At 41.1% G+C, this 25,478-nt stretch overlaps 1 protein-coding gene and 1 long non-coding RNA gene across 3 annotated transcripts in view; one reads left to right on the top strand and one right to left on the bottom strand.

Moving 5' to 3' along the window:
* Positions 1-25,478, top strand: part of GET1 (guided entry of tail-anchored proteins factor 1) — a 655,129-nt gene that overhangs the window by 102,172 nt on the left and 527,479 nt on the right. The gene's annotated exons all lie outside the window — the stretch shown is intronic.
* LOC126950702 (uncharacterized) overlaps positions 12,041-25,478 on the bottom strand; it is a 30,697-nt gene continuing 17,259 nt past the window's right edge. The window contains exon 3 of the long non-coding RNA XR_007724262.1: positions 12,041-14,306. This is a non-coding gene — a long non-coding RNA (uncharacterized LOC126950702). The remainder of the gene's footprint in view (positions 14,307-25,478) is intronic.

Raw genomic sequence — 25,478 nt, 5'->3', positions numbered from 1 at the left:
TGAGGCAAGACTCCATCTGGGGACACTGAGAGTCCAATGAATGGAGACACTAGGACACCTCCGACTAGAAAAGACAGACGGATGTGCACACCGTCACCCTCTACCTCCTTCCACTGCAGACCCAAGGTGGCGCACAGGAAGGCGCACACTGCACCGGAAAACTGAAAACTGAAAACTGGAAATGTGAATGTACAAGGGGTCAGGGCCAAGAGGACCCAGAAGCAGGCTGGGCCGGGAGGGGGTTAGAAAGTACCCTGTGGGCCATGGGACTTCAACAGTTCACAAAGTTGAGTCCCCAGCTGAGGCCAAGCTTTCTGGGCCAAGAACAAGGGAAACAAGATCAGGGCTGAAGCATGTCCCTTCCTTGGGAGAAACACATGTGCTTAGGGCTGGGCTTTAAAAGAGCTTTTCCTTGTGAAATCCACTCAGGGGCCCCTGTGGAATGTCATGGACTAGGTCTTGATGTGACTCTTTCTTATGCCACTGCATATAACAAGCACTGCAGCTTCTGAGGCCCCCATGGGGAAAGCCCTGAGAGAGGGATATAGGCTCCCCCATGGCTCCCAGCACACAGGCCCTACCTCCCAGGACACATTTCTGGTCTGTCTGATGTGATAATGTCGCCTGGCTGTGCTGTTCACCTACTCCACCCCAAGGGTAGGCCCTGGGTCCTGTGCATTTTGCACCCCTCTCAGCAACACAAACCAGTGCCAGAAAGGCCCTCTGTTGAACTTGCAGGGTGTAACCGGGCTCCTCAGGGGTTGGGCAGACCCTGCACTGCTGCTCTGACCCCTCTCTATCTACATGGAGGGATATGTTGGGGTCCATGGAGAAGCCACTGTGTGATCAAGATCTGCTCTCCCCCGTCCTGTGCTCTTCCGTGGGAGGATTAATCACTGCCTCTCTCTAGTTCCCCTTTCTTAGCTAATCTGGAGTCATAAAACATCTTAATATTAGGCCATACCCACACAAGCAGCAGGGAAGTTCCCTTTTAAATATAGCCTCTCCCAGGTGTTCTGACGTGGGCGTCTCCCCCACCCCAGCCTACTCACAGATTTCAGCATCCACCCTGAGGGTGTCTGTGTGAAGAGCCTGTCTCCTCCTTGGCCATCCAGGGCCTACCTGCTGTCAAGTTATTGCTGGAACCCTCATGAGTCTGGGTGAGTCACAAGGAAAAGATGTTCTGCCCCAGGCACTGGTCTGGGGACCGCTCACTCTCCTTCTATGGTTGTAACATGGCAGACTCTTCACCTTCCACCCCAACCAGCATGTCAATCAAAGGATGGGGCCACACAGGCAAGGTAGGTCACAGCAGCTGGTTATTAGGAAAGAGGACTGAGGTTATAATCTCACAGGCCGCTCCCACGTGGAAGATGGTGGCTTTGTTTTCAGGGTCACGCATAGAACACCAAAGGATGTTTGGAAAAGGGCCTTACTATTTACAGTTTTTAAGCTGTGCAAGTGAAGATACCAGGGAAGAGAGAGCTAGGAGGGGAATGGATTGAGCTGGGGTTTTTGTTGTTGTTGTTGTTGCCATTATTAGAAAAGGGAAAATGCAAAACCCAAGGCATTGCCTCAGAGCCCAGGGGTAGGGATTCTGGACTCCCTCCACAATGTTCAGGTCATTCTAAAGATGCTGAGAGTCCATGAGGAATGAGATGAAATGACAGGGCTGTGAATCAATTCCCATGGGACGAGGGCCACAGACTCTGTGTTGAAAGCTTCAGGGAGGAAAGCTCCTGGCTCGCAGCTGGGTTTTCTTGGGTCCTCACAGTACCACCACGCTGGTCTCTGTTGCTACAGCTTCTTGGTGGCGGCGACTGCAGCTCCTTGGTGGTGGCACCTGTGTTCTCTGATCCAAAAGGACCACTATGGTTCCAGAGGAAAGAGTGGTTGGAGAACAGGAGCAGTTTTCAGCAGAAGCACTTGTGACTGAGATAAGACATGGAGGAGAACTCCATCCTCTAAGCCCAAGTGAATAGCATCTCTTGGTGACAGAGCAATGCCAGGCCCTATGCCACTTGCATGTGTATTCATTGAGTGCCTGTGGAGGGCCAGGCCTGGCTCTGTGCTCTACAAGCCGCCCTTGGCATTCCTTAATTCTCTGGGGTTTGTGTGTGGTCCCTAGTCTATAGTTGAGAAGTAAATCAGAGTCAGAAAGCTGGTGAGGCTAGAACAGGGCTTGAACTCACGTTTACAGAGAAGCAAACCCCAGGCCCCTTTCCCTCTTCTCTAATTCGTTCAATCTTTGTCTCTGCTTGCCTCCCCTCTATCATTCTTTATCTTTCCTGTCTCTTTCTCTCTCCCTTTTCTTTCCCTCCTCTGTCCCTCCTTTCTCTTTTTCTCCTTTTTTTCTCCTTTTCCTCCATGGTTTGAATGTGTCCTCCAAAGTTCAAGTGTTAGAAATTGAACCTCCAGTGTGCAAGCGTTAAGAGGTGGGGCCTTAGTAAGTGATGATCCGGTCATGAAACCCTGCCCTCATGAATGGATTAGGTCATTATTGAGGAAGCAGTCATTATTGAGGGAGCAGGTTAGTTATTGTGAGAGTGGAATTGTTATAAAAGCAAGTTCAGCCCTCAAGCTCTTGCTCTCCCAAACCCTCTTGTCCTTCTGCCTTCTGCCATGGGATGAGTAGCAAGAAGGTCCTCACCAGAAGCAGCCCCTTGACCTTGGACTTCCCAGCCTCCAGAACCATAAGAAATAATTTTTTTTTATTTATAAATGACCCAGTCTGTGATATTCTATTGTAACAACACAAGATGCTCTTCCCACCTCAATCAACTTTCACTGCCCAACCCAGTTGCACATAGACTGAGTACCAGTTGCACATAGACTAAGTATGTTACTGGGTCCTGGGCACATGGTGGTGCCTGAATATTTGCCCTGACCTGGAACCCTTACAAATCTGCTTACTAAACCCCGTGAAAACTATGCTCTGGGTTTTTCATTGAAAAATTCAGGTGAGGTGAATATTTTACTCATCTCTTTTTGGTTGGTTTTAACTTTTATGTAACATTTAATTAATTCTTTCAAATGAACTCTGTGAATACCTAATTCAGGGAGAGGAGCTTCAAAGCAGAGAGGAACATGCTGGGAGACAGGATGTACTGGGGGTAGGGAGGAAAGGCAAGGGGAATGGAAACAAAGGAAAGGGGAAGGGAAGAAAATTTAGCATTCCCCAGCATGACTCAAGGTTTTCCTGGTAGTTCCTATAATCTTTCAGGAAAGTAGAGCCTTCTGCAATGAGAAATCTTTCCCTAATATTGAAGTCAACCTTGAATTTAAATCCTTTCTGAGCCACTGACTATTTACTGACAGTCCTTCTGACCTTTAACTGTGAGCTAAGATTTTCCAGTTTAAAGACTAATGAGGGATTTATTCCTAGGACACAAAGATGGCTTCACATAATTAAATCAATAAATGTGATACACCACATTAAAAGAAAGAAGGACGAAAATCATGTGATCATCTCAAGAGATACAGAAAAATCACCAAAGTTCCAAATTTTTCGTGGTGAAAAGTCCCAATAGGTGAGATATAGAAGGAATGTACCTCAATACAATAAAGGCTACATATAAAAAGCTCATAACTAACATCACACTCTACAGTGAAAAGTTGGGATCTTTTCCTCTAAGATCAATAAAAAGACTAGGATGTCTATTCTTACCACTTCTATTAAGCATAGTTCTGGATGTTCTAGCTAGAGCAACTAGAAGAGAAATAAATAAAAGGCATTTGAATTGGAAAGGAAAGAGTTACATTGTCTCTATTTGCAGACAACATGATCTCATATATAAAATATCCTAAAGACTGTACCAAAGAACTGTTAGAACTAATAAATTCAATAATGTTGCAGGATACAAAATCAATATGCAAAAATCAGTAGCATTTCTATATAAGAACAATTAACTATCTGAAAAAGAAATCAAGAAAACAATCCCATTTACAGTGGCACCTCCCCCCAAAATTACTTAGACGGAAATTTAACCAAGTTAATGAAAGATCTGTACACTGAAAACTATAAAACATGAATGAAAGAAGTTGAAGAAGACACAAATAAATAGAAAGATATTCTGTGTGGAAGAATTGGAAGATCTTAAGGCCGGGCACATGCGGTGGCTCAGGCCTATAATCCCAGCACTTTGGGAGGCCAAGGCAGGTGTTACACAAGGTCAGGAGTTCAAGACCAGCGTGGCCAAGATGGTGAAACCCAGTCTCTACTAAAAATACAAAAAATTAGCCTGCTGTGGTGGCAGGCGCCTGTAATCCCAGGTACTCAGGAGGCTGAGGCAGAGAATTGCTTGAACCCGGGAGGTGGAGGTTGCAGTGAGCTAAGATCGTGCCACTGCACTCCAACTTTGGTGACAGAGCAAGACTCCGACTCAAAAAAAAAGAACTGGAAGATTTAATATTTTTAAAATGTCCATACTGTCCAAAGTGATCTAAGAGTCAAATAAATCCTATCAAAATTCCAATTGACTTTTTTTTAACAGAAATGAAAAAAACAATCCTAAAATGTGTATGGAACCACAAAAGACCATGAATGGCCAAAGAAATCTTGAGCAAAAAGAACAAAGCTAGAGGCATTACACTACCTGATTTTAAAGCCTATTACAAAGCTATAGTAATCTAAACAGTGTAAAACTGCCACAAAACAGACACACACAAGTGGAGCTGAATAAACAGCCCAGAAATTAATTCATGAATTTATGGTCAATTGAGCTTTGACAAAGATTCCAAGAACATACAATAGGGAAAGAACAGTCCTTCAGTAAATGGTGCTGAAAACATTGGATATCCAGATGCAAATAAATAAAATTAGACCCTTATCTCACATGACACACAAAAATCCACTCACAGTAGATAAGAGACTTGAATATAAGACCTAGAACCTTATAAATACTGGAAGAAAACATAGAGAAAAAGCTCTATGACATTGGTCTGGGCAATGAATTTTTGGATATGACCCTAAAAGCAACAAAACTAAAAATGCAACCAGGCACGGTGGCTCATGCCTGTAATCCCAGCACTTTGGGAGGCTGAGGCAGGTGGATCATGAGGTCAGGAGTTCAAGACCAGCCTGACCTACATGGTGAAACTCCATCTCTACTAAAAATACAAAAATTAGCTGAGCGTGGTGGTGGGCATTTGTAATCTCAGCTACTCAGGAGGCTGAGGCAGGAGAATCCTTGAACCCGGGAGTGGGAAGTTGCAGTGAGCCAAGATCGCACCACTGCACTCCAGCCTGGGCAACAGAGCAAGACTGCATCTCAAAATACAAAAATAAACAAATAAATAAAAATGCACAAATGAAATTCAATCAAACCAAAAAAGCTTCCACACAGCAAAGGAAATGACCATAGAGTGAAGAAACAACATATTGTATGGGAGATTATATTTGCAAATCACACATCTGATAAGAAGTTAATATCCAAAATATACAGGGAACTCAAACAACTCAATAGCAAAAACAAAAACAAACAAACAAAAATACCCAAATATAACTCAGTTGAAATGGTCAAAGGATCTAAATAAATATTTCTCAAAAAAGACATACGAGTGGCCAATGGGTATATGAAAAGATATTCAACATCACTGATCAGAGAAATGCAAATTAAAATCACAATAAGATATTAATATCACTTCACATCTGTTAAAATGACTAGTATCAAAAAGATGAAAGATAACAGATGTTGGCAAGGCTGTGTAGAAAATGGGACCCTTGTACACTGTTGGTGGGGATGTAGATTAATACAACCATTATGGAAAACAATATGGAGATTTCTTAAGGAATTAAAAATAGAACTACCATATGATCCAGCAATTTAATTTCTGGGTATATATTTAAAGGAAATAAAACTGGTAGCTTGAAGAGATATCTATACTTTCATGTTCATTGCAGCATTATTCACAATAGCCAAGATATGGAATCAACTTAAGTATCCATTAATGGATGAATGGATAAAGAAAATACTATTCAACCTTTAAATTAGCCCTCATGCTAATTTATTTAGAAAAATGTATTTCTTAGGCCGGGCGCGGTGGCTCAAGCCTGTAATCCCAGCACTTTGGGAGGCCGAGACGGGCGGATCACGAGGTCAGGAGATCGAGACCATCCTGACTAACACGGTGAAACCCCGTCTCTACTAAAAAAAATACAAAAAACTAGCCGGGCGACCTGGCGGTCGCCTGTAGTCCCAGCTACTCGGGAGGCTGAGGCAGGAGAATGGCGTAAACCCGGGAGGCAGAGCTTGCAGTGAGCTGAGATCCGGCCACTGCACTCCAGCCTGGGCGGCAGAGCGAGACTCCGTCTAAAAAAAAAAAAAAAAAAAAAAGAAAAATTTATTTCTTACAGTTCTGGAGGCTGGGAAGTCCAAGGTCAAGGGGCTGCATCTGGTGAGGGCCTTTTTGCTACTCATCCCATGGCAGAAGGCAGAAGGGCAAGATAGCTTGAGAGAGCAAGAGTGTGAGGGCTCTTTAAAAGAAGTAAGTTCTGCCATTTGTGACAACATGGCTGAAGCTGGAGGGCATTAGGCTAAATGAAATAAGCCAGACACAGAAAGATAAATACTGCATAATCTCACTTATATGTGGAATCTAAAAAAGTAGGACTCATAGAAACAAGGAATAGAATGATGGCTGCCAGAAGGTAGAGGTTGGAGGATTGAGGAGATGATGGTCAACAGACACAAAATTCCAGTTAGACAGGAGGAATAAGTTCAAGAGATCTATTACACATAATGAAACTACAGTTAATAATAATATACTATACACTGGAAATTTTCTAGAAAGGCAGAGTTTTAAGTGTTCTTACTCCAAAAATAAGTATATGAGGTAATGCATATGTTAAAAAGCTTGATTTAGCCATTCCAAAACGTACACAAATATCAAAACATCATGTTGCACACCATAAATATGTACAATTTTTACTTTTCAATTTGAAAACAAAAAAAGAAAAATGAAGAAAAAAAACGTCTTGTTGGATTGAGTTCTCTATCATCAACAGGGATGGAGAGGTTTCATCGAAAGAGAAAATATCACCCCCTCACTGTAAGAAACAGATTTTATTATTACTAACCTAGAACACTGCGTTTTCTCTTTGTTGTTGGAAAATTTCTGATGACACCTTTAAAAAATTTACCTGAGATTTGTCTCTGGGTAAGTTAAATGTTCTTTAAGTGATCACAGAAAGTAAAAGTTTGGGAAACTTTACCAGGGGCGTTTGGGGAAAGCAAACCCTGCACAGCCCCTGGTGGATTTCCTTTGTTCTTGCAATAACAGTTCCCTCTTGAGTGTGCCTTGGGACCCCTCAGTCGGCCCTGGGGCATCTGCTCACTTTGGGACTCTTTCTGAACATCACTGGGGGAAGGAAGCACTGGGGGAAGGAAGCACTGGGGGAAGGAAGCACTGGGGGAAGGGAACACTAAGGGAAGGAAGCACTGGGAGAAGGGAGCACTGAGGGAAGGAAGCACTGGGGGAAGGGAGCACTGGGGGAAGGGAGCACTGGGGGAAGGGAGCACTGGGGGAAGGAAGCACTGGGGGAAGGGAGCACTGGGGGAAGGGAGCACTGGGGGAAGGGAGCACTGGGGGAAGGGAGCACTGGGGGAAGGGAGCACTGGGGGAAGGGAGCACTGGGGGAAGGAAGCACTAGGCTTGGGATAGGACTGGCCATGGCCCCCTCACTGGACCATGACAAGGTTGCTACCTCATCAAGGAGAGGTGCAGAAAGCTTAGGGGCTTAGATTTCTAGATTTTGGTGCCAACTATGCCACTTACTGGCTTTACCCCTTGGGGAATTTATCTACTCTGTGACCCTCGGTTTTTTTCATCTTAATTATTAATACCTACCTCATAATGTGACTGTGAGGATTCACTTAATAATATATGGAAAATCATAGAATAGAGCCCAGCATCTAGGAAGTGCCACAGCCCCCTTCAGCAGTAGCGAAACCTGCAGACCATGTTTCAGAGTGATATTATTATTTTTATATTTTTCTAGGTTTATTGAGTTATAATTGAAAAAATAAAAATGGAATATATTTAAGATGTACACCATGAAGCTCTGATGCATATATCCATTGTGAAATGATGACCACAATCCAGCTAATTAATGTTATCTATCATGTCACACAGTTCAACCTTTTTTTGTGGTGAGAATACTGAAGATCTACTCTCTTAGCAATTTTCAAGTCTAAAATACGTTATTATTAACAGTCACTTTGCCGTACGTTAGCTCTGAGGACCTTATTCTTTTTATACCTAAAAGTCTGTACCCTTTATCCAGCATCTCCCAATTTCACACTCTCATCCCTACTGTCACCTCTGGTAACCAGCCTTCTGCTCTGTTTCTGAGCCCAACCTTCTTAGAGTCCACATATGAGTGAGATCATGCTGTGCAGTGTTTGTTTTTCTGTGTCTGGCTTGCTTTCACTTAGCATAATGTCCTCCAGATCCACCCATGTTGTTGCAAATGGCAGAATCTTCTTCTTGTTAAAGACTGAATAATATCCGTGTGTGTGCATGCGTGTGTGTGTGTGTGTGTGTATCACATTTTCTTTATCCATTCAGCCATCAATGGACACTAAGCACTAAGGTTGATTCCATATCTTGGCTATTGTGAATAATGCCGCAATAAACAAATGAATCCAGATACCCCTTCAAGATACTGATTTCATTTCCTTTAAATATATGCCCAGAAGTGGGGCTGCTGGATCATATGGTAGTTCTATTTTTAGTATCTTGATGAATTTCCATACTGTTTTTCATAATGATTGTAGCAATCGACATTCCCATCAACAGTGTACAAGGGTTCTATTTTCTACATAGCCTTGCCAACATCTGTTATCACTTATCTTTTTGATAATAGCCATTCTAGCAGGTGTGAGGTGATATCTCATTGTGGCTTTAATTTGTATTTTCCTGATGATTAGTGGCGTAGAGCATCTTTTCATATACCTGTTGGTCATTCGTATATCTTCCTTTGAGAAATATTTATTCAGATCTTTTGCCCGTTGTTAACTGAGTTATATGTGAGTTGGTTTTGGTTTGTTGCTGTTGTTTGTTTTTGCTATTGAGTTCAGTTCCTTGTATATTTTGGATATTAAATCCTTCCCAGCTGTATGGTTTACAGATATATCCTTGCATTCTGTAAGTTGTCTCTTCACTCTGTTGATTGCTTTCTTTACTGTGTGAAAACTTTTTTAGTTTGATATAATTGTGTTTGTCTATTTTTGCTTTTGTTGCTTGTACTTTTAGGGTCATATCCAAAAAGTTATTGCCCAGACCAATGTCATCCCCTATGTTTTCTTCTAGGAATTTTAAAGTTTCAGGTCTTATGTCTATGTCTTTAGTCCATTTTGAGTTAATTTTTGTGTAGGGTTTAAGATAAGAATCCAATTTTATTTTTATTTTTTGTATATGGATATCCAATTTCCCCAACACCACTTATTGAAAATTCTATCCTTTCTTTGTTGTGTATTCTTAACATCAGAATAATATTTTTAAATACACAAAATTCAGAAGTTGACAAAGGAAACCAATTACATTGAAATGCATACAGAGTTATAATTGTGGAAGATTAATACATGTGCCTCTTTCTAAACACATCATATATTAAACTGCAGTGGCAGGTCTAACAACTATTGCAATTTCAAAGTCATGTTGAGTAGGAGGAACACTTTGAGATTCTGAAACAATGTTCTTGTGCTATGAAATATCCATGATTTTGATTGGTGATGATATCCCAGGTCCTGTTAATGCTGCTGTAATCTGTGTAATCTGTTGCTTCCACTCAATAGTTGAATAAAATGCTTGATATCTGTTGGAAATTAGTAAAAATAAAAAAGTATTTTTTTCCATCCAAGTGTATTCGCAGACCCTGAGGAGTCACTTCTCTGGATTCTGCAGCAAAGTTCTCAGCTGGGGCAGCAAGATTTAGGCAATTGAAAAGAACATACACCTTGTTCTCAGTGGCAAACCACGTGGAAAGCTTTAAATGTCAGAGAAAAGTTCTGCCATTTTACTGACTTTTTTTGTAGTTCTCCTAAGGAACAAGTGTTAAGTGACAAGCTTCTCAGAGGAGGTAATTTTCTCCCAAGTGGTCTCTTTATTTACCTGAATATTAAGTTCAAAGATACTTTAGTCTCTCAAAGGAAACCTGTGGGTGGAGTGTTTTTTAAAATGTCAAATTCCGAATGAAGCTGAAGGGTACAGCCTCAAGAAGGCTCTGTATTCACCAGTGCACAGGGACCTGCCAGTCCTTTATTGCCATTATCTACACAACATTTTTCAAGTTCTCTGAGTTGTGAGGCTGTCAGTATGGAGACTGTTATTTTTTCTGCTATTAAATTTTTTTCCTCCAATTTTTATTTTATTATTATTATTATTATTTTTTTTTTTTTTTTTTTGAGATAGGGTCTCGCTCTGTCACCCAGGATGCTGGAATGCAATGTGGCCTTGAACTCCCAGGCTCAAATGATCCTCCTGCCTCAGCCTCCCAAGTAGCTGGGACTACAGGCACTCACTGTGGTGCAGTTTGGCTCTGTGTCCCCACCCAAATCTCACGTTGAATTGTAATTCCCAATGTTAGGGAAAGGGCCTGGTGGGAGGTGACTGGATCATGGAGGCAGATTTCTCTCTTGCTATTTTTGTGATAGTGAGTTCTCATGAGATCTGATGGTTTAAAAGTGTGTGGCACTTCCCCCCCGCTCCCTCTCTCCTGCCACCTTGTGAGGAAGGTCCTTGCTTCTCCTTCACCTTCTGTCATGATTGTAAGTTTCCTGAAGCCTCTCAGTCATCTTTCCTGTACAGCCTATGGAACTGTGAGTTAATTACACCCCTTTTCTTCGTAAATTACCCAGTCTCAGGAGTTCTTCACAGCAGTGATGATGAATACACACTATCACACGCAGCTCATTTTTCTTTATTTTTTTTAGTAGAGATGTGGTCTCACTATGTTGCCTAGACTGGTCTCAAACTCCTGCGCTCAAGTGACCCACCTACCTCGGCCTCCCAAAGTGCTGGTATTACAGGCGGGAGCCACCACACCCAGCCCTCCTCCAACTGCTGCTGGTTACTATCACAGGCTCTCGCTGGGTGTCCACTTAACATGTCACTTCAGGAAGGTTGGTCTCCTAACATTCGGTAGCAGAGGCCTGGTGTTGAGCCCACCCTGCATTTCTGCCCCTTTCTTGGGTTTCCTGGGGATGCCCTCCTCAACGTGAAAATGACTTCCAACTCCTCAGCACAGGGGTGGGCATGTGACCCAAGCAGGTCCAGGATTCCGTAAGATCCCAAGCACAAAGAATCCTGTAATCCTGGGGCCCCAGTGGCCGTCTTGATCCTTTTGGAGAACTAGCCTATCACAGAGAAAGTAGTAGAGCTAAAAGAAAGAGACAGAATCCTGATAGCATCTGTGACTCTGGATCCAGCTCTCCATAAAGCCCCATACCCTAATCTGGTCAATTACCCAAGTCAATGGGTCCCCTTAGAAGCTTAAGCCAGTTTGATCTGAGTTTCTGCCACTTTCAGGAGGAAGAATCTTATTGGTAATTATATGATAATCCTGCTGATGTGCAAACTGTCTTCAATAGAATGCTCTGTTCAGAGTCACAGTGGAGTCCATCGGAACAAATAAGGTCAGACAGCTCACAGCTACAACTGGGCTCATGCCTTCCAAGTATCAAAGTCATAACAAACTCCCTCTGTGTGAGTCCACAAGGCGTTCTCCCTCTGGGGCGTCACTCCCTTTCCATTGTCCTGATAATCTCTCTGTGGGTCTGTAGAGGAGTGCATGGCTTTTGCCCTACTTCTAAGCCTTCTCAGGGAACACAGCAGGGACAGAGAGTTGAAGGCTCAGCCTTGGCCATGGGTCATCAGGCCCACTGCAGGCTTCTCCTGGGAGAAGATCCAGAGCCTGCGGCTCTGGGCTCCCATAAGCAGGGAGAATCTCCAATCCCAGAAACTGGAAGGAGCTACCACTCCCTAGGAAACATCTCCCCTTGAGCTTTCTCAAGGTTTGAACAAACAGCCCACACTTGTTCACGGAATCCATGGGCCTCAGCATGTCAGAGAGAGATGAAATTGGCCCAGAGTGTAACCCACCCCCATCTTTGGGCCCAGTCAAGAATTGTCAGTGATGCCGGAGGAAGAGGCACCCAATTCAACAGATCAATGGAGTCTCACGTCACCCACAAGCACCACTTCTCTGCCGTTTCATCCCACACTGGTACCTGATCATCGACCGTTGCAAACACTCATTGCTGTAATTGTATCATTCGTTTCAATCACAGCCAATTTGTGGCTGGCTTTATACGTGAATATCCTTTTCTGTTCCCACTGCTGATGAAATTTCGAATTATAAGGTGAATGAAACCTAGTAGATTAAAGTAATTGTGAAACTGATGCTAAAGAACAGTCCTGTTCCCCATGCCACCTAAACATGTAATTTTAGACATCAAACAGAATCTTTAAGCTGAAATAAAATCTCTACTTAGTCTTGCACTATTGTATTCTCTGTATGAGATAAAGGCAGCTCTTACCCCATCTATTAAGATTTATTATTAAAATTGCCTGAGGATTAAAAAAAATACATTTTTCCCTTGGCAAAGTTAGCACCAAGCTATCTCAGTTAACTCTCTGGAGGAGAAAAAGGGGAACAGTGGTTGTGAAATTTGAGACTTGCAAGAGTGCCCAGGACTGCCTAGCCATAGACTAGACCGTTCCACCTAAATATTCCCATAGAAAATGCCCTAGGTGAAGTCTCCAGGTGCGGTTTTCAGAGCAAAGCCCTCACCTAGTTCTTCAGGTTCTATAACATATTAGTTAAATATGTTAAAGGCCTTGCCATCAGTTGACATAAAACTCCAGTGAGTACTCTTGCCTTACCACTGAAGGCTAAGCCCCAACAAAGCTATGTGAGCTGTTGTATGTTGAGTCAGGCTCCAGCCGGTCTTCTACCCATTGCTAGAATAACAAATCAAGTCCCCTCCTTCAGCTGGGACTCATGTGATCTTCACCCTCCTTGAAAGACAGCCCTGTCCTAACCCCCTCCAGAGCCGCCACATCCTTGGTCCCCAAACTATCAAGTGAGGAGGGAAGGCAGCTGGCCACTCACAGGGCCCTGTAAGTACAGCATGTTGACTTAGGAATAATCCAAGCCTATGGCAGGAGGAACAGGATTTTATGGAAGCTGGGAGAGCCCTGGAGAGTGAAGAAGGAGTCACTATGGCAACGAGCTCTCCAGCCTTCATTCTCCTCCCCATCACTTGATCCAGACATTCTCCTTCCAGAATATAACGCCTGACATCCATCCACTTCCTCTCATGTGGTCACAGGCAGATCTCTCTACCCACTGGCAAAGAGTGGGCTGATGGAAATGAGCATTGGATGCGTGGTGCTTGGACTGGGTTTCAGAGTTATCGCTCCAAAATCCATGGCCTTCCTGGATCCTCGGAATGGGACCTTATTTGGAAAAAGGGTCTTTACAGATGTAATGAGTTAGTATAACATCATTCTGAATCAAAGTGGGCCCTAAATCCAATGACTTGTGTACTCTATAAGGAAAGAAAACAGAGACACAGAGACACACAGGGAAGAAGCCATGTGAAGGCCAACGCAGAGGTTGGAGGGATGCAGCTACAAGCCGAGGAATGCCAAGGACTGCAGCAATCACCAGGAGCTTGGAAGGGGCATAGAAGCTACTAGAAGGAGCCAATCCTGCCGACTCCTGGATTTCACACTTCTGACCTCCAGAACTGTAAGAGAATACATTTCTGGTGTTTTAAGCCAAGCCATTTGTGGTGCTTACTAAGTCAGCCACAGGAAACGCACACAGGGCCACATAAACACTTCAAAATACAGCCATTACAAAACCTCAAAGCTGGAATCCAATTAGCCTGAACCTGCCATTAAAAGGAAAAGTTATGTACATCTGATAGCCATTTTCCATATTTTTAAGGAGACAGAACTAATAAGAAAAAGAACGCAAATTAATTCCGCCATTAGATAGTTATTTTACAAGTAACCTTCCAGGGAATTCCCTGGTATGAACAAATGCACGCATCATGAACCCATCCAATGATATTGACTTCATTGCTGGAATCTGGGCAAAACACTGCAAGTTGCTCGGTGAAAACAGGTCCAGTTGTGTTTGGTTTGCTCTAAGTCAGCTGCAGGGAGACTGCTCTGCCACAAGACAGGAGGGAGGAAAGGTGGGGAAATCAGACAGGTTTCCTTGTTGCAGGTGTGTTCAAAGGAGGGTTGGAGGATCTTCCACTGACTTCACCTCTATGAAGCTCCTCTCCTCTCTATAGTGAGAACAGAGATGGCTGTAAGTCAAACACAACTGGAAAAGGCATTCATGGACCAGACCATTCATGCACTGTGTTAACTAACCACTTAGAGCGAGCAGCGTTACAGGCCTGTAGTGGTGGAGGTGGGAGCTACGGGGACATTTCTGATGTGGCTCCAGCCCTCCACAATAGTGTGATCCAATTGAACCCAGAATTCCAGCACGTGTGGACCAGTCAAGAAGCAACTGACTGAGAGAGGTAGAGGACCCAAATTTCCTCGGAGGAAGTATTTACTTCATTGAGAAAACCCACAGGGCAGCTGCAATTCCACATCCCCAGAATCCTGTGGCTCATGGGCGTGGGGCCACTTGCCTGTTGGAGGCATGACGCCTGATCCCCAGTATTTGCTCTGCAAGGCCAGGCATGGGCTCACTGAGAAACGATCTCGCCTTTGTGTTGTCCTCCTCCTGGACAATCCATGGGACAGGCCGGCCCTTTGGAGGGCGCTTCCTCCTGTGCATCCCTCACTGGGGAAGCAGGAAGGCTCTGGATTACCTGCCCCCCAGCCACCTGACATGAGTTGGGCACAGAGAGTGGCATTAGCCTGGCGCGTTAATTCCCTCTGGTAGATGTCCCAACAAACATGCACCCATCAGAGACAAGGGCAGGGCACCAGGGGAAACTGTATTCTCCTTCACTCTGAAGCTGTTATTATGGAGGATTTTATCACAAACGCAGAATTACATTCCCAAATATTCATTCTTTTCAACACAAAGCTTAAAAGGTATTGCAGTTTGAATTGTAGTTGAGACATGAGTCTGTAGTACCCACTACTGCATAAGGTTCAAATCCAAAATGATCCACGGTCTTTTTCTTCTTTAATGTTTTCTCTTTTTCACTGAGATGTAACACTGTACCTTCTATTGTAGGTGCTCCAATCTCAGGTACACCATTCAATAACATCTTACATATGTCTACAGCCATGTAACCGCCTCCCAGAGCAACATCTCAGACATTCCCAGGCCCCACAGACTTCCTGACATTCCTTCTCTTTCAATACAGATCTCTGGTCCTACAGGTAACTGCTATTACAACTTCTAGTACCATGTGTTATTGAGCTTCACATAGATTGAAATCATACAATGTGGGCTCCTTGAGGTCTGCTTTCTTCTGCTTAATGTTATATCTGTGAAACATCTTTGCATGGGGCAACAGTTTATTTTTTTCATCGCTATATACTATTCCACTGAGTGCATATGCCCCAATTTATTTAGTTCATCCTAATGTGGATAGGTATTTGTTGTTTTCTGTTTGGGACTATGATATATAAAGGTGCTAGGACATTTCTCATACATGTCTCTTGGTGGCCATAGCCCTCGTTTCTTTTGAGAATATGCCCAGGAATTTCTGGGGCATGGAGATATGTATGTATGTTTAACTGTAGTAGACACTGCCAAGCTGTTTTCCAAAACTGAATCAATTTACACTTCAGCCATCAGTGTATGAGAGCTCTCGCTGTTGCCCACCATTGCTAACACTTGTTGTTGTCAATCCTTTTAATTTTAGTCTTTCTAAGGCATGCATAATGGTATCTTACTGTGGGTGTACTTTGCATTTTCCTGTTGGCTCTAATGCTGGGCACCTTCTTATCTGCTATTGGCCACTTGTATTTTCCTCTATTATGGCGGTCTCTGTGAATCACTCTGTAAAGGGCCTGATAGTTAATATCTCTGGCTTTGGAGGTCATATGGTCTTGTCCCCACTACTCAACTATGCTGTTGTCAAGCAAAAACAGCCAAGGGCAATGTGTGAATGAATGGGATTGGCTGTGTTCTAACACAGCTTATTTATAAAAACAGGCTGGGATGGGAGGGTGGATTTTGCTGGTGAGGCTTTAATTTGGTGACCCCTGCTGAATTGTAATGTGTCTGCTCAAGACTTCTGCCCATTTTTAAATTAGGGGTTTTTTTTAATGTATTCATACACGTTCTCTGTGAGTTCTAAATTCCAGTTTTATATTCTTAATCATTTATCACGCTTTGAAAATTAAAAAAAAAAAAAAACATAGTTATTATGTTGGACCACTCCTATAGCTTTTGCCCTGTGTTTCTACCATGGTCCCCTAAGAGATGAGATCACTCTTGTGACAAGAGCTTTCTGCTGTTACCTGAGAGCTGTCTGCTGCCATCTTTGCCCCAGCACGACAGTGTGGCAGCCCAGCCCAGAGCACTGTGGCTCTGCTTGTACCCTTGGGGAGTCCTACTGCCTAGGCCAGGCTGAGTGAAAATATCCTGACTTTTTGGAATGGACACAGTTTTCAAAAGGAGCATAAATTTAGTCTGCCAATTCCTGTATATGCCATTGGGAAGTTTTTTGAATTAAAAATAAAATTCTAGTCCTTCAGACCAGCGATGCTCAAAATTGAAGGATCTGGGCAAAGATTCCTTTTCCATTCTTAGCCAAATGCTTTCTAGGTTGGGCATCAGTTGATGGTGCCATTGAAAGGAAATTGCCCAATTATTTTGTTGCTTCACTAACAAAATGATTACTATCTTTGCATTGTAAAATCTTTTTTCATTTATAAGCTCCCCAAGGGAGCAAAAGCCATGCACAGTGATGTGCCAGGAGCCCTCATGATTGTTTTGCCTGTTATCTTATTTGAGTAAATATTAGTATCTCATTTTGCAGCAAGGAAACTGAGGTTCAGAGTAGTTACATGAGTTGATCGATATCAAGAGATTAAAGAATTGACCAAGCCAGAAATGTTTGACTCCAAAGTCCATGATCTTCCCCACGGGCCCATACTGTGGTTTCCCTTTCATATAAAGATGGGGCTGGAAGGGCCATATTGAATATCTGGTCAAGTTCCCTCACTTGATGGATGAACGTTGAGATCCAGAAGGAGTCAACGAACTCATCACCCAAGGTTTCCCCAACAAGCTAGCAGCAAAGCTTGGATGAGAACCCAGATTTCTATGTTCAATGTCTTCCCCATATCTTCCTTTATTTAAATAATTTTGACTTTACTACATCAACCATAATACAAGCTGTATAAAAACAGCAATTTGTTCTGTCTAAGACTATACCTAGTGTCTGTGATAGCATCAAGTAATTGAGATGTTTCATTTGTTGAATAAATGGATCATAAGAAAATAAGTAGTAAGTGGTTCGATTACATCCTGCAAAGAAGTTTTGATGCTCTTCCTACTTTTCACTGCCTCTTAAGTCTTCACTCAAGACAGAGAAGCTCATCAGATGCCCAACATCAGCCAGGACCCAAGGCCAAAAGGAAATTCACAACATCAGGCCTTTTTTTCTTGTTCAGTAATAGAATTTGTAGCAATTTTTCCTTTAGATACTTTAATCACAAAGAGACATATCAAAATACGGCAAATTCTGCTTGTTCATCCAAGTTATCCAATTGGCTTTAGAATGCCAATTATCCTTACTTTCAGTTGTATTCATTTCCAAATATACAGCTTCTTCGAAATGTAGGGACACTATTCTCAGCCCTTAAATGTGGAATTTATCAACTCCTGTATTGTTTATTTTTGTGCAATTAGTAACATCACTTCTGAGGGAAAAAAAGGACTTTTGGGACTGATAAATGTATTTGTGACATTTTCCTCTAAATATCTTGCTTCTTTATGCATGCTCTCATTTTATACTGAGCTTGGTCTACGGGAAGTTTGGGTAAACAGATCTCTTATGAGTAATTAGTGTCCAATTAAGCCAAGGTTTCATGTCTGTGTGAGTCAAGCCTCTTTTTCCAACCTCTGGGAAGAATTAAGTAGGTCAGGTCTCTGTTTACAAAGCAAGCCCCAATGCTGTTGACTTTCTAGGGGATTTTATGAGTTATTCCCAGTAACTGGACAACTAGATAAAGCTACTCAAAAAAATTTTATAGGCCTTTGCTGCTAGTGCAAGGGGCAACATTGACCATCCAGTGATCTAGGTCCTTACTTTCTGCATTTGTCCTGTGGGAGTTTCCACAGACTGTCACGTCACCAAGAAGCTTTAACCTGAAACAAAAAGAAGGTCACAAACCCTGATCTCGTGGTTGAAAGATCATGACACTATTCTTCCCATCATAAGCCCTGTTTCAAATGACTCAACTTGAATGGCAGCCACTCTACTGGCAATTTTTTGTGCATGATTTATTTTTTCCAACTTTGTATTCCAAAAATGTTCAAATATGAAAAAAAGATAAAAGATGAATACGAGGAACATCTGTATACTCACCACTTAGATTCAACAATCATCGACATTTGGCTGAACCATTTGAAAGTGAGCTGTACTTGAAATATTTTTGCATCTATCACCTGAGAATAAAAACATTCTCTCCAATGCAAAGTAACACTGTAACAAAGAATTATTTCATTTAAGTTGTCAAAGTAGTCAGAATAAAGTTGTTCATAATATTTTCTTATTATCCTCTTAAAGTCTATAGGATCTGTAGTGATGTGTCACTTTCATTCCTGATTTGGGAATTTGTGTCTTTTCTCTTTTTTACTGCATAAGTCTAATTAGGTTTTAAAATTTTATTAATTTTTCCCCAAAGAACTTGTTGTGGGTTTCATTCATTTTTTTAGTTTTGTAAATTTAATTCATGTCTGCTTTTATGTTTATTGTTTCCTTTTTCCTATTTTGGATTTAATTTGCTTCTTTTTCTTTTCTAGCATCTTGAAGTGGAAGTTTTGATCTGTTTTTAGCCAGATCTTACCTATTTTAATATGCTGTGTTTTTGTTCTTAGTTAGTTCAAAATATTTTTAATCCTCCTTGCTATTTCTGCTTTGACCCATGGGTGATTTAGAAGTATGTTGTTTAATTTCCACATATTTGGGGACTTTCCAGATTCTTCTGTTGTTGACTTCTTATTAAATTCTATTATAGGCAGAACATAAACTTTCTATGATTTCAATTCTTTTAAATTTGTTGAGGCTTGGTCTTTGGCTCAGCACAAGGTCTATCTTGGCAAATGTTCCATGTGCACTGGAAAAGAGTGAACATTCTGTTGCTATTATATGGACATATTTACATCAACTAGTCAAGTTGGTAAATAGTGTTATTCATTATTCGGTAGATAGTGTTGCTGAGTTTCTGTTTACTTCTATAAGTTATTAGGAAAAGAATGCAGAAATTTCCAACTATAATTGTTGATTTACCCATTCTTCCCAGTTCTTCAGTTTTTGCTCCATTTATTGTGTGCTTACACATTTAAGATTGTTATGTCTTTGTGAGGCATTGACCCTTTGTCAGTATGACCCTGCTAATAATCATTTTTCTGATTTCTGTTTTCTCTGATGTTAATATAGCCAGTCTTACTTTATTTTGATTATTTGCATGAAATATCTGTTTCTATCCTTTTACCTATTTTTATCATCACATGTAAAGTGAATTTCTTGGATAAAGAAAATGTGGTACATATGCACCATGGAATACCATACAGCCATAAAGAAAGAATGAAATAACAATCTTTGCAGCAACATGGATGCAGCTGGAGGCCATTATTATAAGCAAATTAATTCAGAAACAAAATAAATATTGGATATTCTCATTTATAAGTGGGAGTTAAACCTCAGATACACATGAACATAAATATGGGAACAAGAGATACTGGGAACTACAAAAGGAGGGAAGACAGAAGGGTGGCAAGGGCTGAAAAACTTTTTATTGGTACTATGTTCACTATCTGGATGACGGGATCAATAGAAGACTAAGTCTCAGCATCACACGATATAACTAACCTTGAAACAAACCTGTGACAAATCTTGTAACAAACACATACCACTGGAATCTAAAATTTAAATTTAAAAATTTAAACAATATTAATAATAAAGTAAGTTTCTTGCAGATCACACACAGTTTTGTCTTTCCTTTTTTATCTCACAAGCTCTGTCTTTTGATTGGGGTATAGATCATTACATGTCATGTAATTATCAACATGGTTGAATTTAAATCTACCATCTTCCTATGTTTTTCTATTTGTCTCATCCCTTTTTTATTTCTTTTCCCCTCAATTTCAACTTTCTTTTGGAATATATTTTTTCTACTCTATTTATAGACACTATTGGCTGATAAGCTTATACTCTTTTATTATTTTAAGTAATTCTTCTAAGATTTACAATATTCAAATTTAACTTTTCACAGTCCATATAGTTATAATATTATGCTACTTCATGTATAATGTATAATCCTTAGGACATTATATTTCTATTTTTGCCTGCTATCTTTTGTGCTATTATTGTCATACATTTTATTTCTCACCTTATTTTAACTGCAAAATACATTTCTACTCTTTTTGCCTTAAATATTACATTATTTAGGGCAAATAATGGGCCAGGCATGGTGGCTCACATATGTAACCCCAGCACTTTGGGAGGCCAAGTGGGCAGATCTCTTGAGATCAGGAGTTTGAGACCAGCCTGGCCAACACAGTGAAACCCCATCTCTCCTAAAAATACAAAACTTAGCCTGGCATGGTGGTGCATGCCTGTGGTCCCAGATCTCCAAAGTTTGAGGCAGGAGAACCGCTTGAACCCATGAGGCAGAGGCTGCAGTGAGCCAAGATCACATCACTGCATTCCAGCCTGGGTGACAGAGCAAGACTGTCTCAAAAAAAAAAAAAAAAAAAATCATTAATCTTTTAACCAAATGTTTAAATGAGGCAAAAAAAACCCTTCATATTTACTCATATATGTATCAATATCGGCCCTTTCCATTCTTGTGTATACATCCAAGTTTCTATGTGATCGTAGGTTTTATATTCCTGTGATTTAAAGGACTTGATTTAAATGTAGTGTAGGTCTGCTGGAAGTGATTTCTTGTAGCTTGTATTTGTCTGAAGGATATTTTATTTGACTTCCACTTTCAAATAATTATTTTTCATGAATGTATAATTACAGGTTAGCAGGATTTATTGTCTATCTATCTATTGTTCTTTAAAGTATTCTGGTCTGCATAGTTTCTGACAAGAAGTCTGCAGTCATTTCTACTCTGCTCCTCTGAACATATGTCTATTTTCCCTCTCTGCTTTTAAGAATATTTCTGCCACTGGTTTTTAGCTATTTATTATAATGCTTTATTATGGGGTGTGGCGGGGGGTTGCATGTGTGTGTTTATTCTATTTTGGGTTTGTTGTGCTTCTTGGATCTCTAGCTCTATAATTTTCATCTGATTTGGAGACATTTCAGACATTATTTCTTCAAATATTTTTGTCTTTTCTCTTTTAGGAATTTCAGTTACCATTATGTTAGAGGACTTTACGTTTTTCCACAGATCTCTGTAGCTCCATTCAATTTTTTTTGTTAGGCAGTGGCGCGATCTCGGCTCACTGCAAGCTCCGCCTCCCGGGTTTTTCTCTGCCTCAGCCTCCGAGTAGCTGGGACTACAGGCGCCCGCCACCACGCCCGGCTAGTTTTTTGTATTTTTAGTGAGATAGATCCCATGTTAGCCAGGATGGTCTTGATGATCTACAAGCCTTCCCAAATTGATCTTAAAGGAAACCAGCTCCATTCAATTTCATTTTTCTCTCTATGCTTCATTTTGGATAGATCCCATTGCTATATCTACAAGTTCATTGATCTTAAAGGAAACCAGAATATTTCACCCCAAAGTGTGGCTGAAGTAAAGAAGCAATCTCAAGGTCTCTTTGACCCCTTCTCCTGTCTCTCAATCCTCTGTCTCTCCCAAAGCACAGGATGAAGCTACTCTCCAAAGTTCCCTTATCTACCTAGAAACTGGACCTACCAAAGAGGAACACACTTTCCTTCCCTAAAATTTCATTAACCAGAGAAGATTAAAACTCCTATCAAAAGGAAGAGACTGAAAATTAAACACCAGATGAACTCATCCCAAAACGTTGTCTGCTCTCCGTCCTCTCCAATTTCCAAAGACAATTATTTACTAGCCATTGTCTGAGTATGAGGTCCATTCATTTCCTCCCTGAAAATCACTTACTACCCCTCAAACCATCCACATTTCCGCCATGTTCCCTTCTGCTATGAAGAAGAGTATATACGCATCCATACCCCATTGGGTAGTCATTTTCCTGCAATTCCCCTGTGCTATGCACATTAAAATAAAGTTTGTACGCCTTTTTTCTCTTATTAGTCTGCTTTTTCTCTGTTCATTTTCAGCAAACTGTCAGAGGATGAAGAGGGAAATGTTCCCCCTTTACTCTTACATATTTGGTGCTGTAAGCAGCATAACCAAAACTGCTCTGTTTTTCTGGAAGCCACAATCAAAGGAACTCAGGACTTGAGAGGCCAATATAAGAGTAAGAAATTGTTACCAGACTCCCAGTCTTTTTCTGTGGAATCTGGTACCAGACTCCCAGTCTCTCTCTGTGGAATCTGGTTGAGCAGATGGTAAAAATTACTGTTTGTCTATTTTTCCTTTTTACATTTAAGATTAATGGGAGAAAAGCATTTGTATGACTAGTGTTAGGCGCAGTGACTCTGGTGTATTTTTGGCATGAATATTCATGTTGTCTGATCCATTTATGCCCAGAAATAGTCTTTGCTTTTTCTTTATCTTTGTCTTCCCGTGTGACTTTGTCATAAAAAGGGGTACCATAGGGTAGAACATAGGCCTAAGACATAAGCCTGTTGTTCAACCCAGCTTCCACAGACCAGAGAGTTTTACAGTTCTCAGCAGACCTCCAGCATCTATTTAGACAAACTGTGCTGTGGGTCTCCAAAATAAAAATGGAAAAAGGTTGCCCTCTCTTCTTGTTTTATGTCCTTGAAAGCTTGCCTTGTGACAAAGGGGGAGCATTTATCTTGGTCTCTGCTATCCAGGGTGTGTGATTTTTCAAATTATGTCTGGTGGCCAGTCTGAAAGGACTGGGAGACCCAAGATGTATAAAATTTTAAGCAGCGTACTCTGTTGCTAACATGCCAGGCTCTCAGGATGGTTTGCCTTAATAAGGAGCCTCATCCACAAGGGGCTTTGTTGTCTCAATCTTTGTTGCCTGGTTAGTGCTGGGCAAGTCCAATCCCAGAAGTTGGTGGATCTATAACTGGAGGTACGGCCGAGTGTCCACGTGCCCATGTGCTTGTGTGGAGAACAGAGACGTCATTCACGCAAATACCATCCTTAATCACCTGTAGCAACAAAGATCTTTTGCTATCTTAGCCTATTTCTGGGTGTAAATTTTTGAGGATCATGGAGGCTGCATCTTCTATGCCTCCTGATCTCCCCATAAAGAGGCTTATTAGATTGGGTCGCTATTAAAATAAGTACACCATTGGAAATTCTAATCATCAATGGCCACATAAACGTTTTTTGAATTAGAAAGACCTCTATATTTGAAAACAAAATTTGAAGATCTCTTGCCCTAAGCAGTTGCCTTATTTGTATTGATGAGAGAACCAAATTAAAAGAAAGACACATAATATTGGGATGGCTAGTCTTAAAAATTATTCTGACAAAATTAAAAAGCAAAAATTTGACCTGAAACAGAAGTTAAAATTCTTTGAACACTCAAACTGCCAACTTTGAATTTCCAAGGGGATTTGTAAAAAAGTCACTCCAGCCTCTGGTCTGGTGTTTAAGATTCTGTGCATTTACCACTGCAGTCTGGGTTTCATTTAGTTCTCTGGTCAGGGAATCAGCCCCTTGAAAATGTAAATCCTTTAACTCAGGGGGAAACATTTATAAAAATTAGTTTGAATTATTCGTTTTGAATTTATATTTGTATGCCTCAACATTTGAGGTACCCATTTGTTTGGATTCTTTCTTCTCACATAGACAACTTTTGATTTTTTGCTGTCCCACTGACTGTCACATTTAATTTTCCATCTATGGAGCACACAGATTGCTGGCCCTTTGTATGTAGATGGCCAGCTGGGAAGTTGGGTCTCTAGAAAATATGACCAGACAGATATGTGGGCTGTACTTCATTTGTGACTGGTGACATTTTCCTTGCTTTAAACTGTCACTGGGAGGGGTCTAGATCTCGGAAGGGTTGTAACTTTTGCTTCGCTTTTGGAGACTTTGGTTAAAGCCATAAAGGGCTTCTTGGTTTTATTCTCATGTATGCTTATTTGTTTTGGTTTTGAGTAATTCACTTAGGAATACTTCTGATTTAAAACTCTATTTTTAGAGTGTGATAGTAACTTTTTTTCTGTTTATCTTGCATCCTCTACTGGATCAGAGAGATATCTCCCACCACCACTGAGAACCAAAGACCCTGTTAGGTAGCAAAAGAGAGGTGCTGCTCCCACCACCACTGCCAAAGCCCCCCTCCTCAGTCTCTCAGCTCTCACAAAAGGCTGGCTGCTCACATAACAGAAAGTTTGCTGCTTGTATGTTGTTGTTGTTGTTGTTTTTAAATTTACAGAGCTCTATGGTCAAAAGTCAGTTTGATTAAAAGCTAATCTTCTTCTCTCTTCTCTTTTAAATTCTATTTCTCCTATGGAAACTTCTTATTCAACAAGACCCCTCTTTTTTGAACCCCTGCTAACTAGAACTTCATTGACTCTTTGGGAAACTTAAGATACCCCCAAACTGACTTCTCTAAGACTTGGTCCATTTACTTTTCCTCTTTCCTTTTGGCATCTTCAATCTTTCATCCTGTTAATCCCCTCCCTCCTTCATTTGGTAATCAGTTGATACAAATGACTAAAAGGAAGCAACAGCACTCTGACCACCACAAAGATTAAAGGAAACTTTTAGCAATGCTGAGAACCTGAGAGGAACACAGTAAAGGCGCTATTGACCCTCTCTTTTGGGGTCCTCTGTCTTCCTCATGGGCCTCAAAAGTCATAATCAGCTTCTTCTCAGGTCTAAAGGTCTGCTCTCTTCTGCACTGAATTCCTGGATCTCTTTGGTTTTTAGATACATATCATGTAAGCATGTACTGGTGTATGTTGTGTCTACATGTATGTAGATTACTATACCTGTGTTTCTATATTGTCTACATAATACCAAATTGATTTTAAAATAAACATTCCTAAATTAAGTAGATAAGCTCAAATGCTTTTCAAGTTTACATGACTGTAATAAATCTTTGGTAAATAAAGCTAATTTTTAAATTGTTGGTAAAATAAAAAGGAAATGCCTTCAGAATTGTCATTATTAATGCAGATGTTTTTGCCTGGGTCTACTGGTCAGACAGATTTATGCTGTCTCTTAAAGACATTTTAAGGTTATAAAATTATTGCTTCTGTGATACTTTTAAT

Source organism: Macaca thibetana, chromosome 3 (assembly GCF_024542745.1).
Source record: "Macaca thibetana thibetana isolate TM-01 chromosome 3, ASM2454274v1, whole genome shotgun sequence".
In the NCBI taxonomy this organism is placed as follows: domain Eukaryota; kingdom Metazoa; phylum Chordata; class Mammalia; order Primates; family Cercopithecidae; genus Macaca; species Macaca thibetana.
Note: the sequence above shows the minus strand (reverse complement) of the source record. Positions and strands in the feature narration are given on the sequence as shown.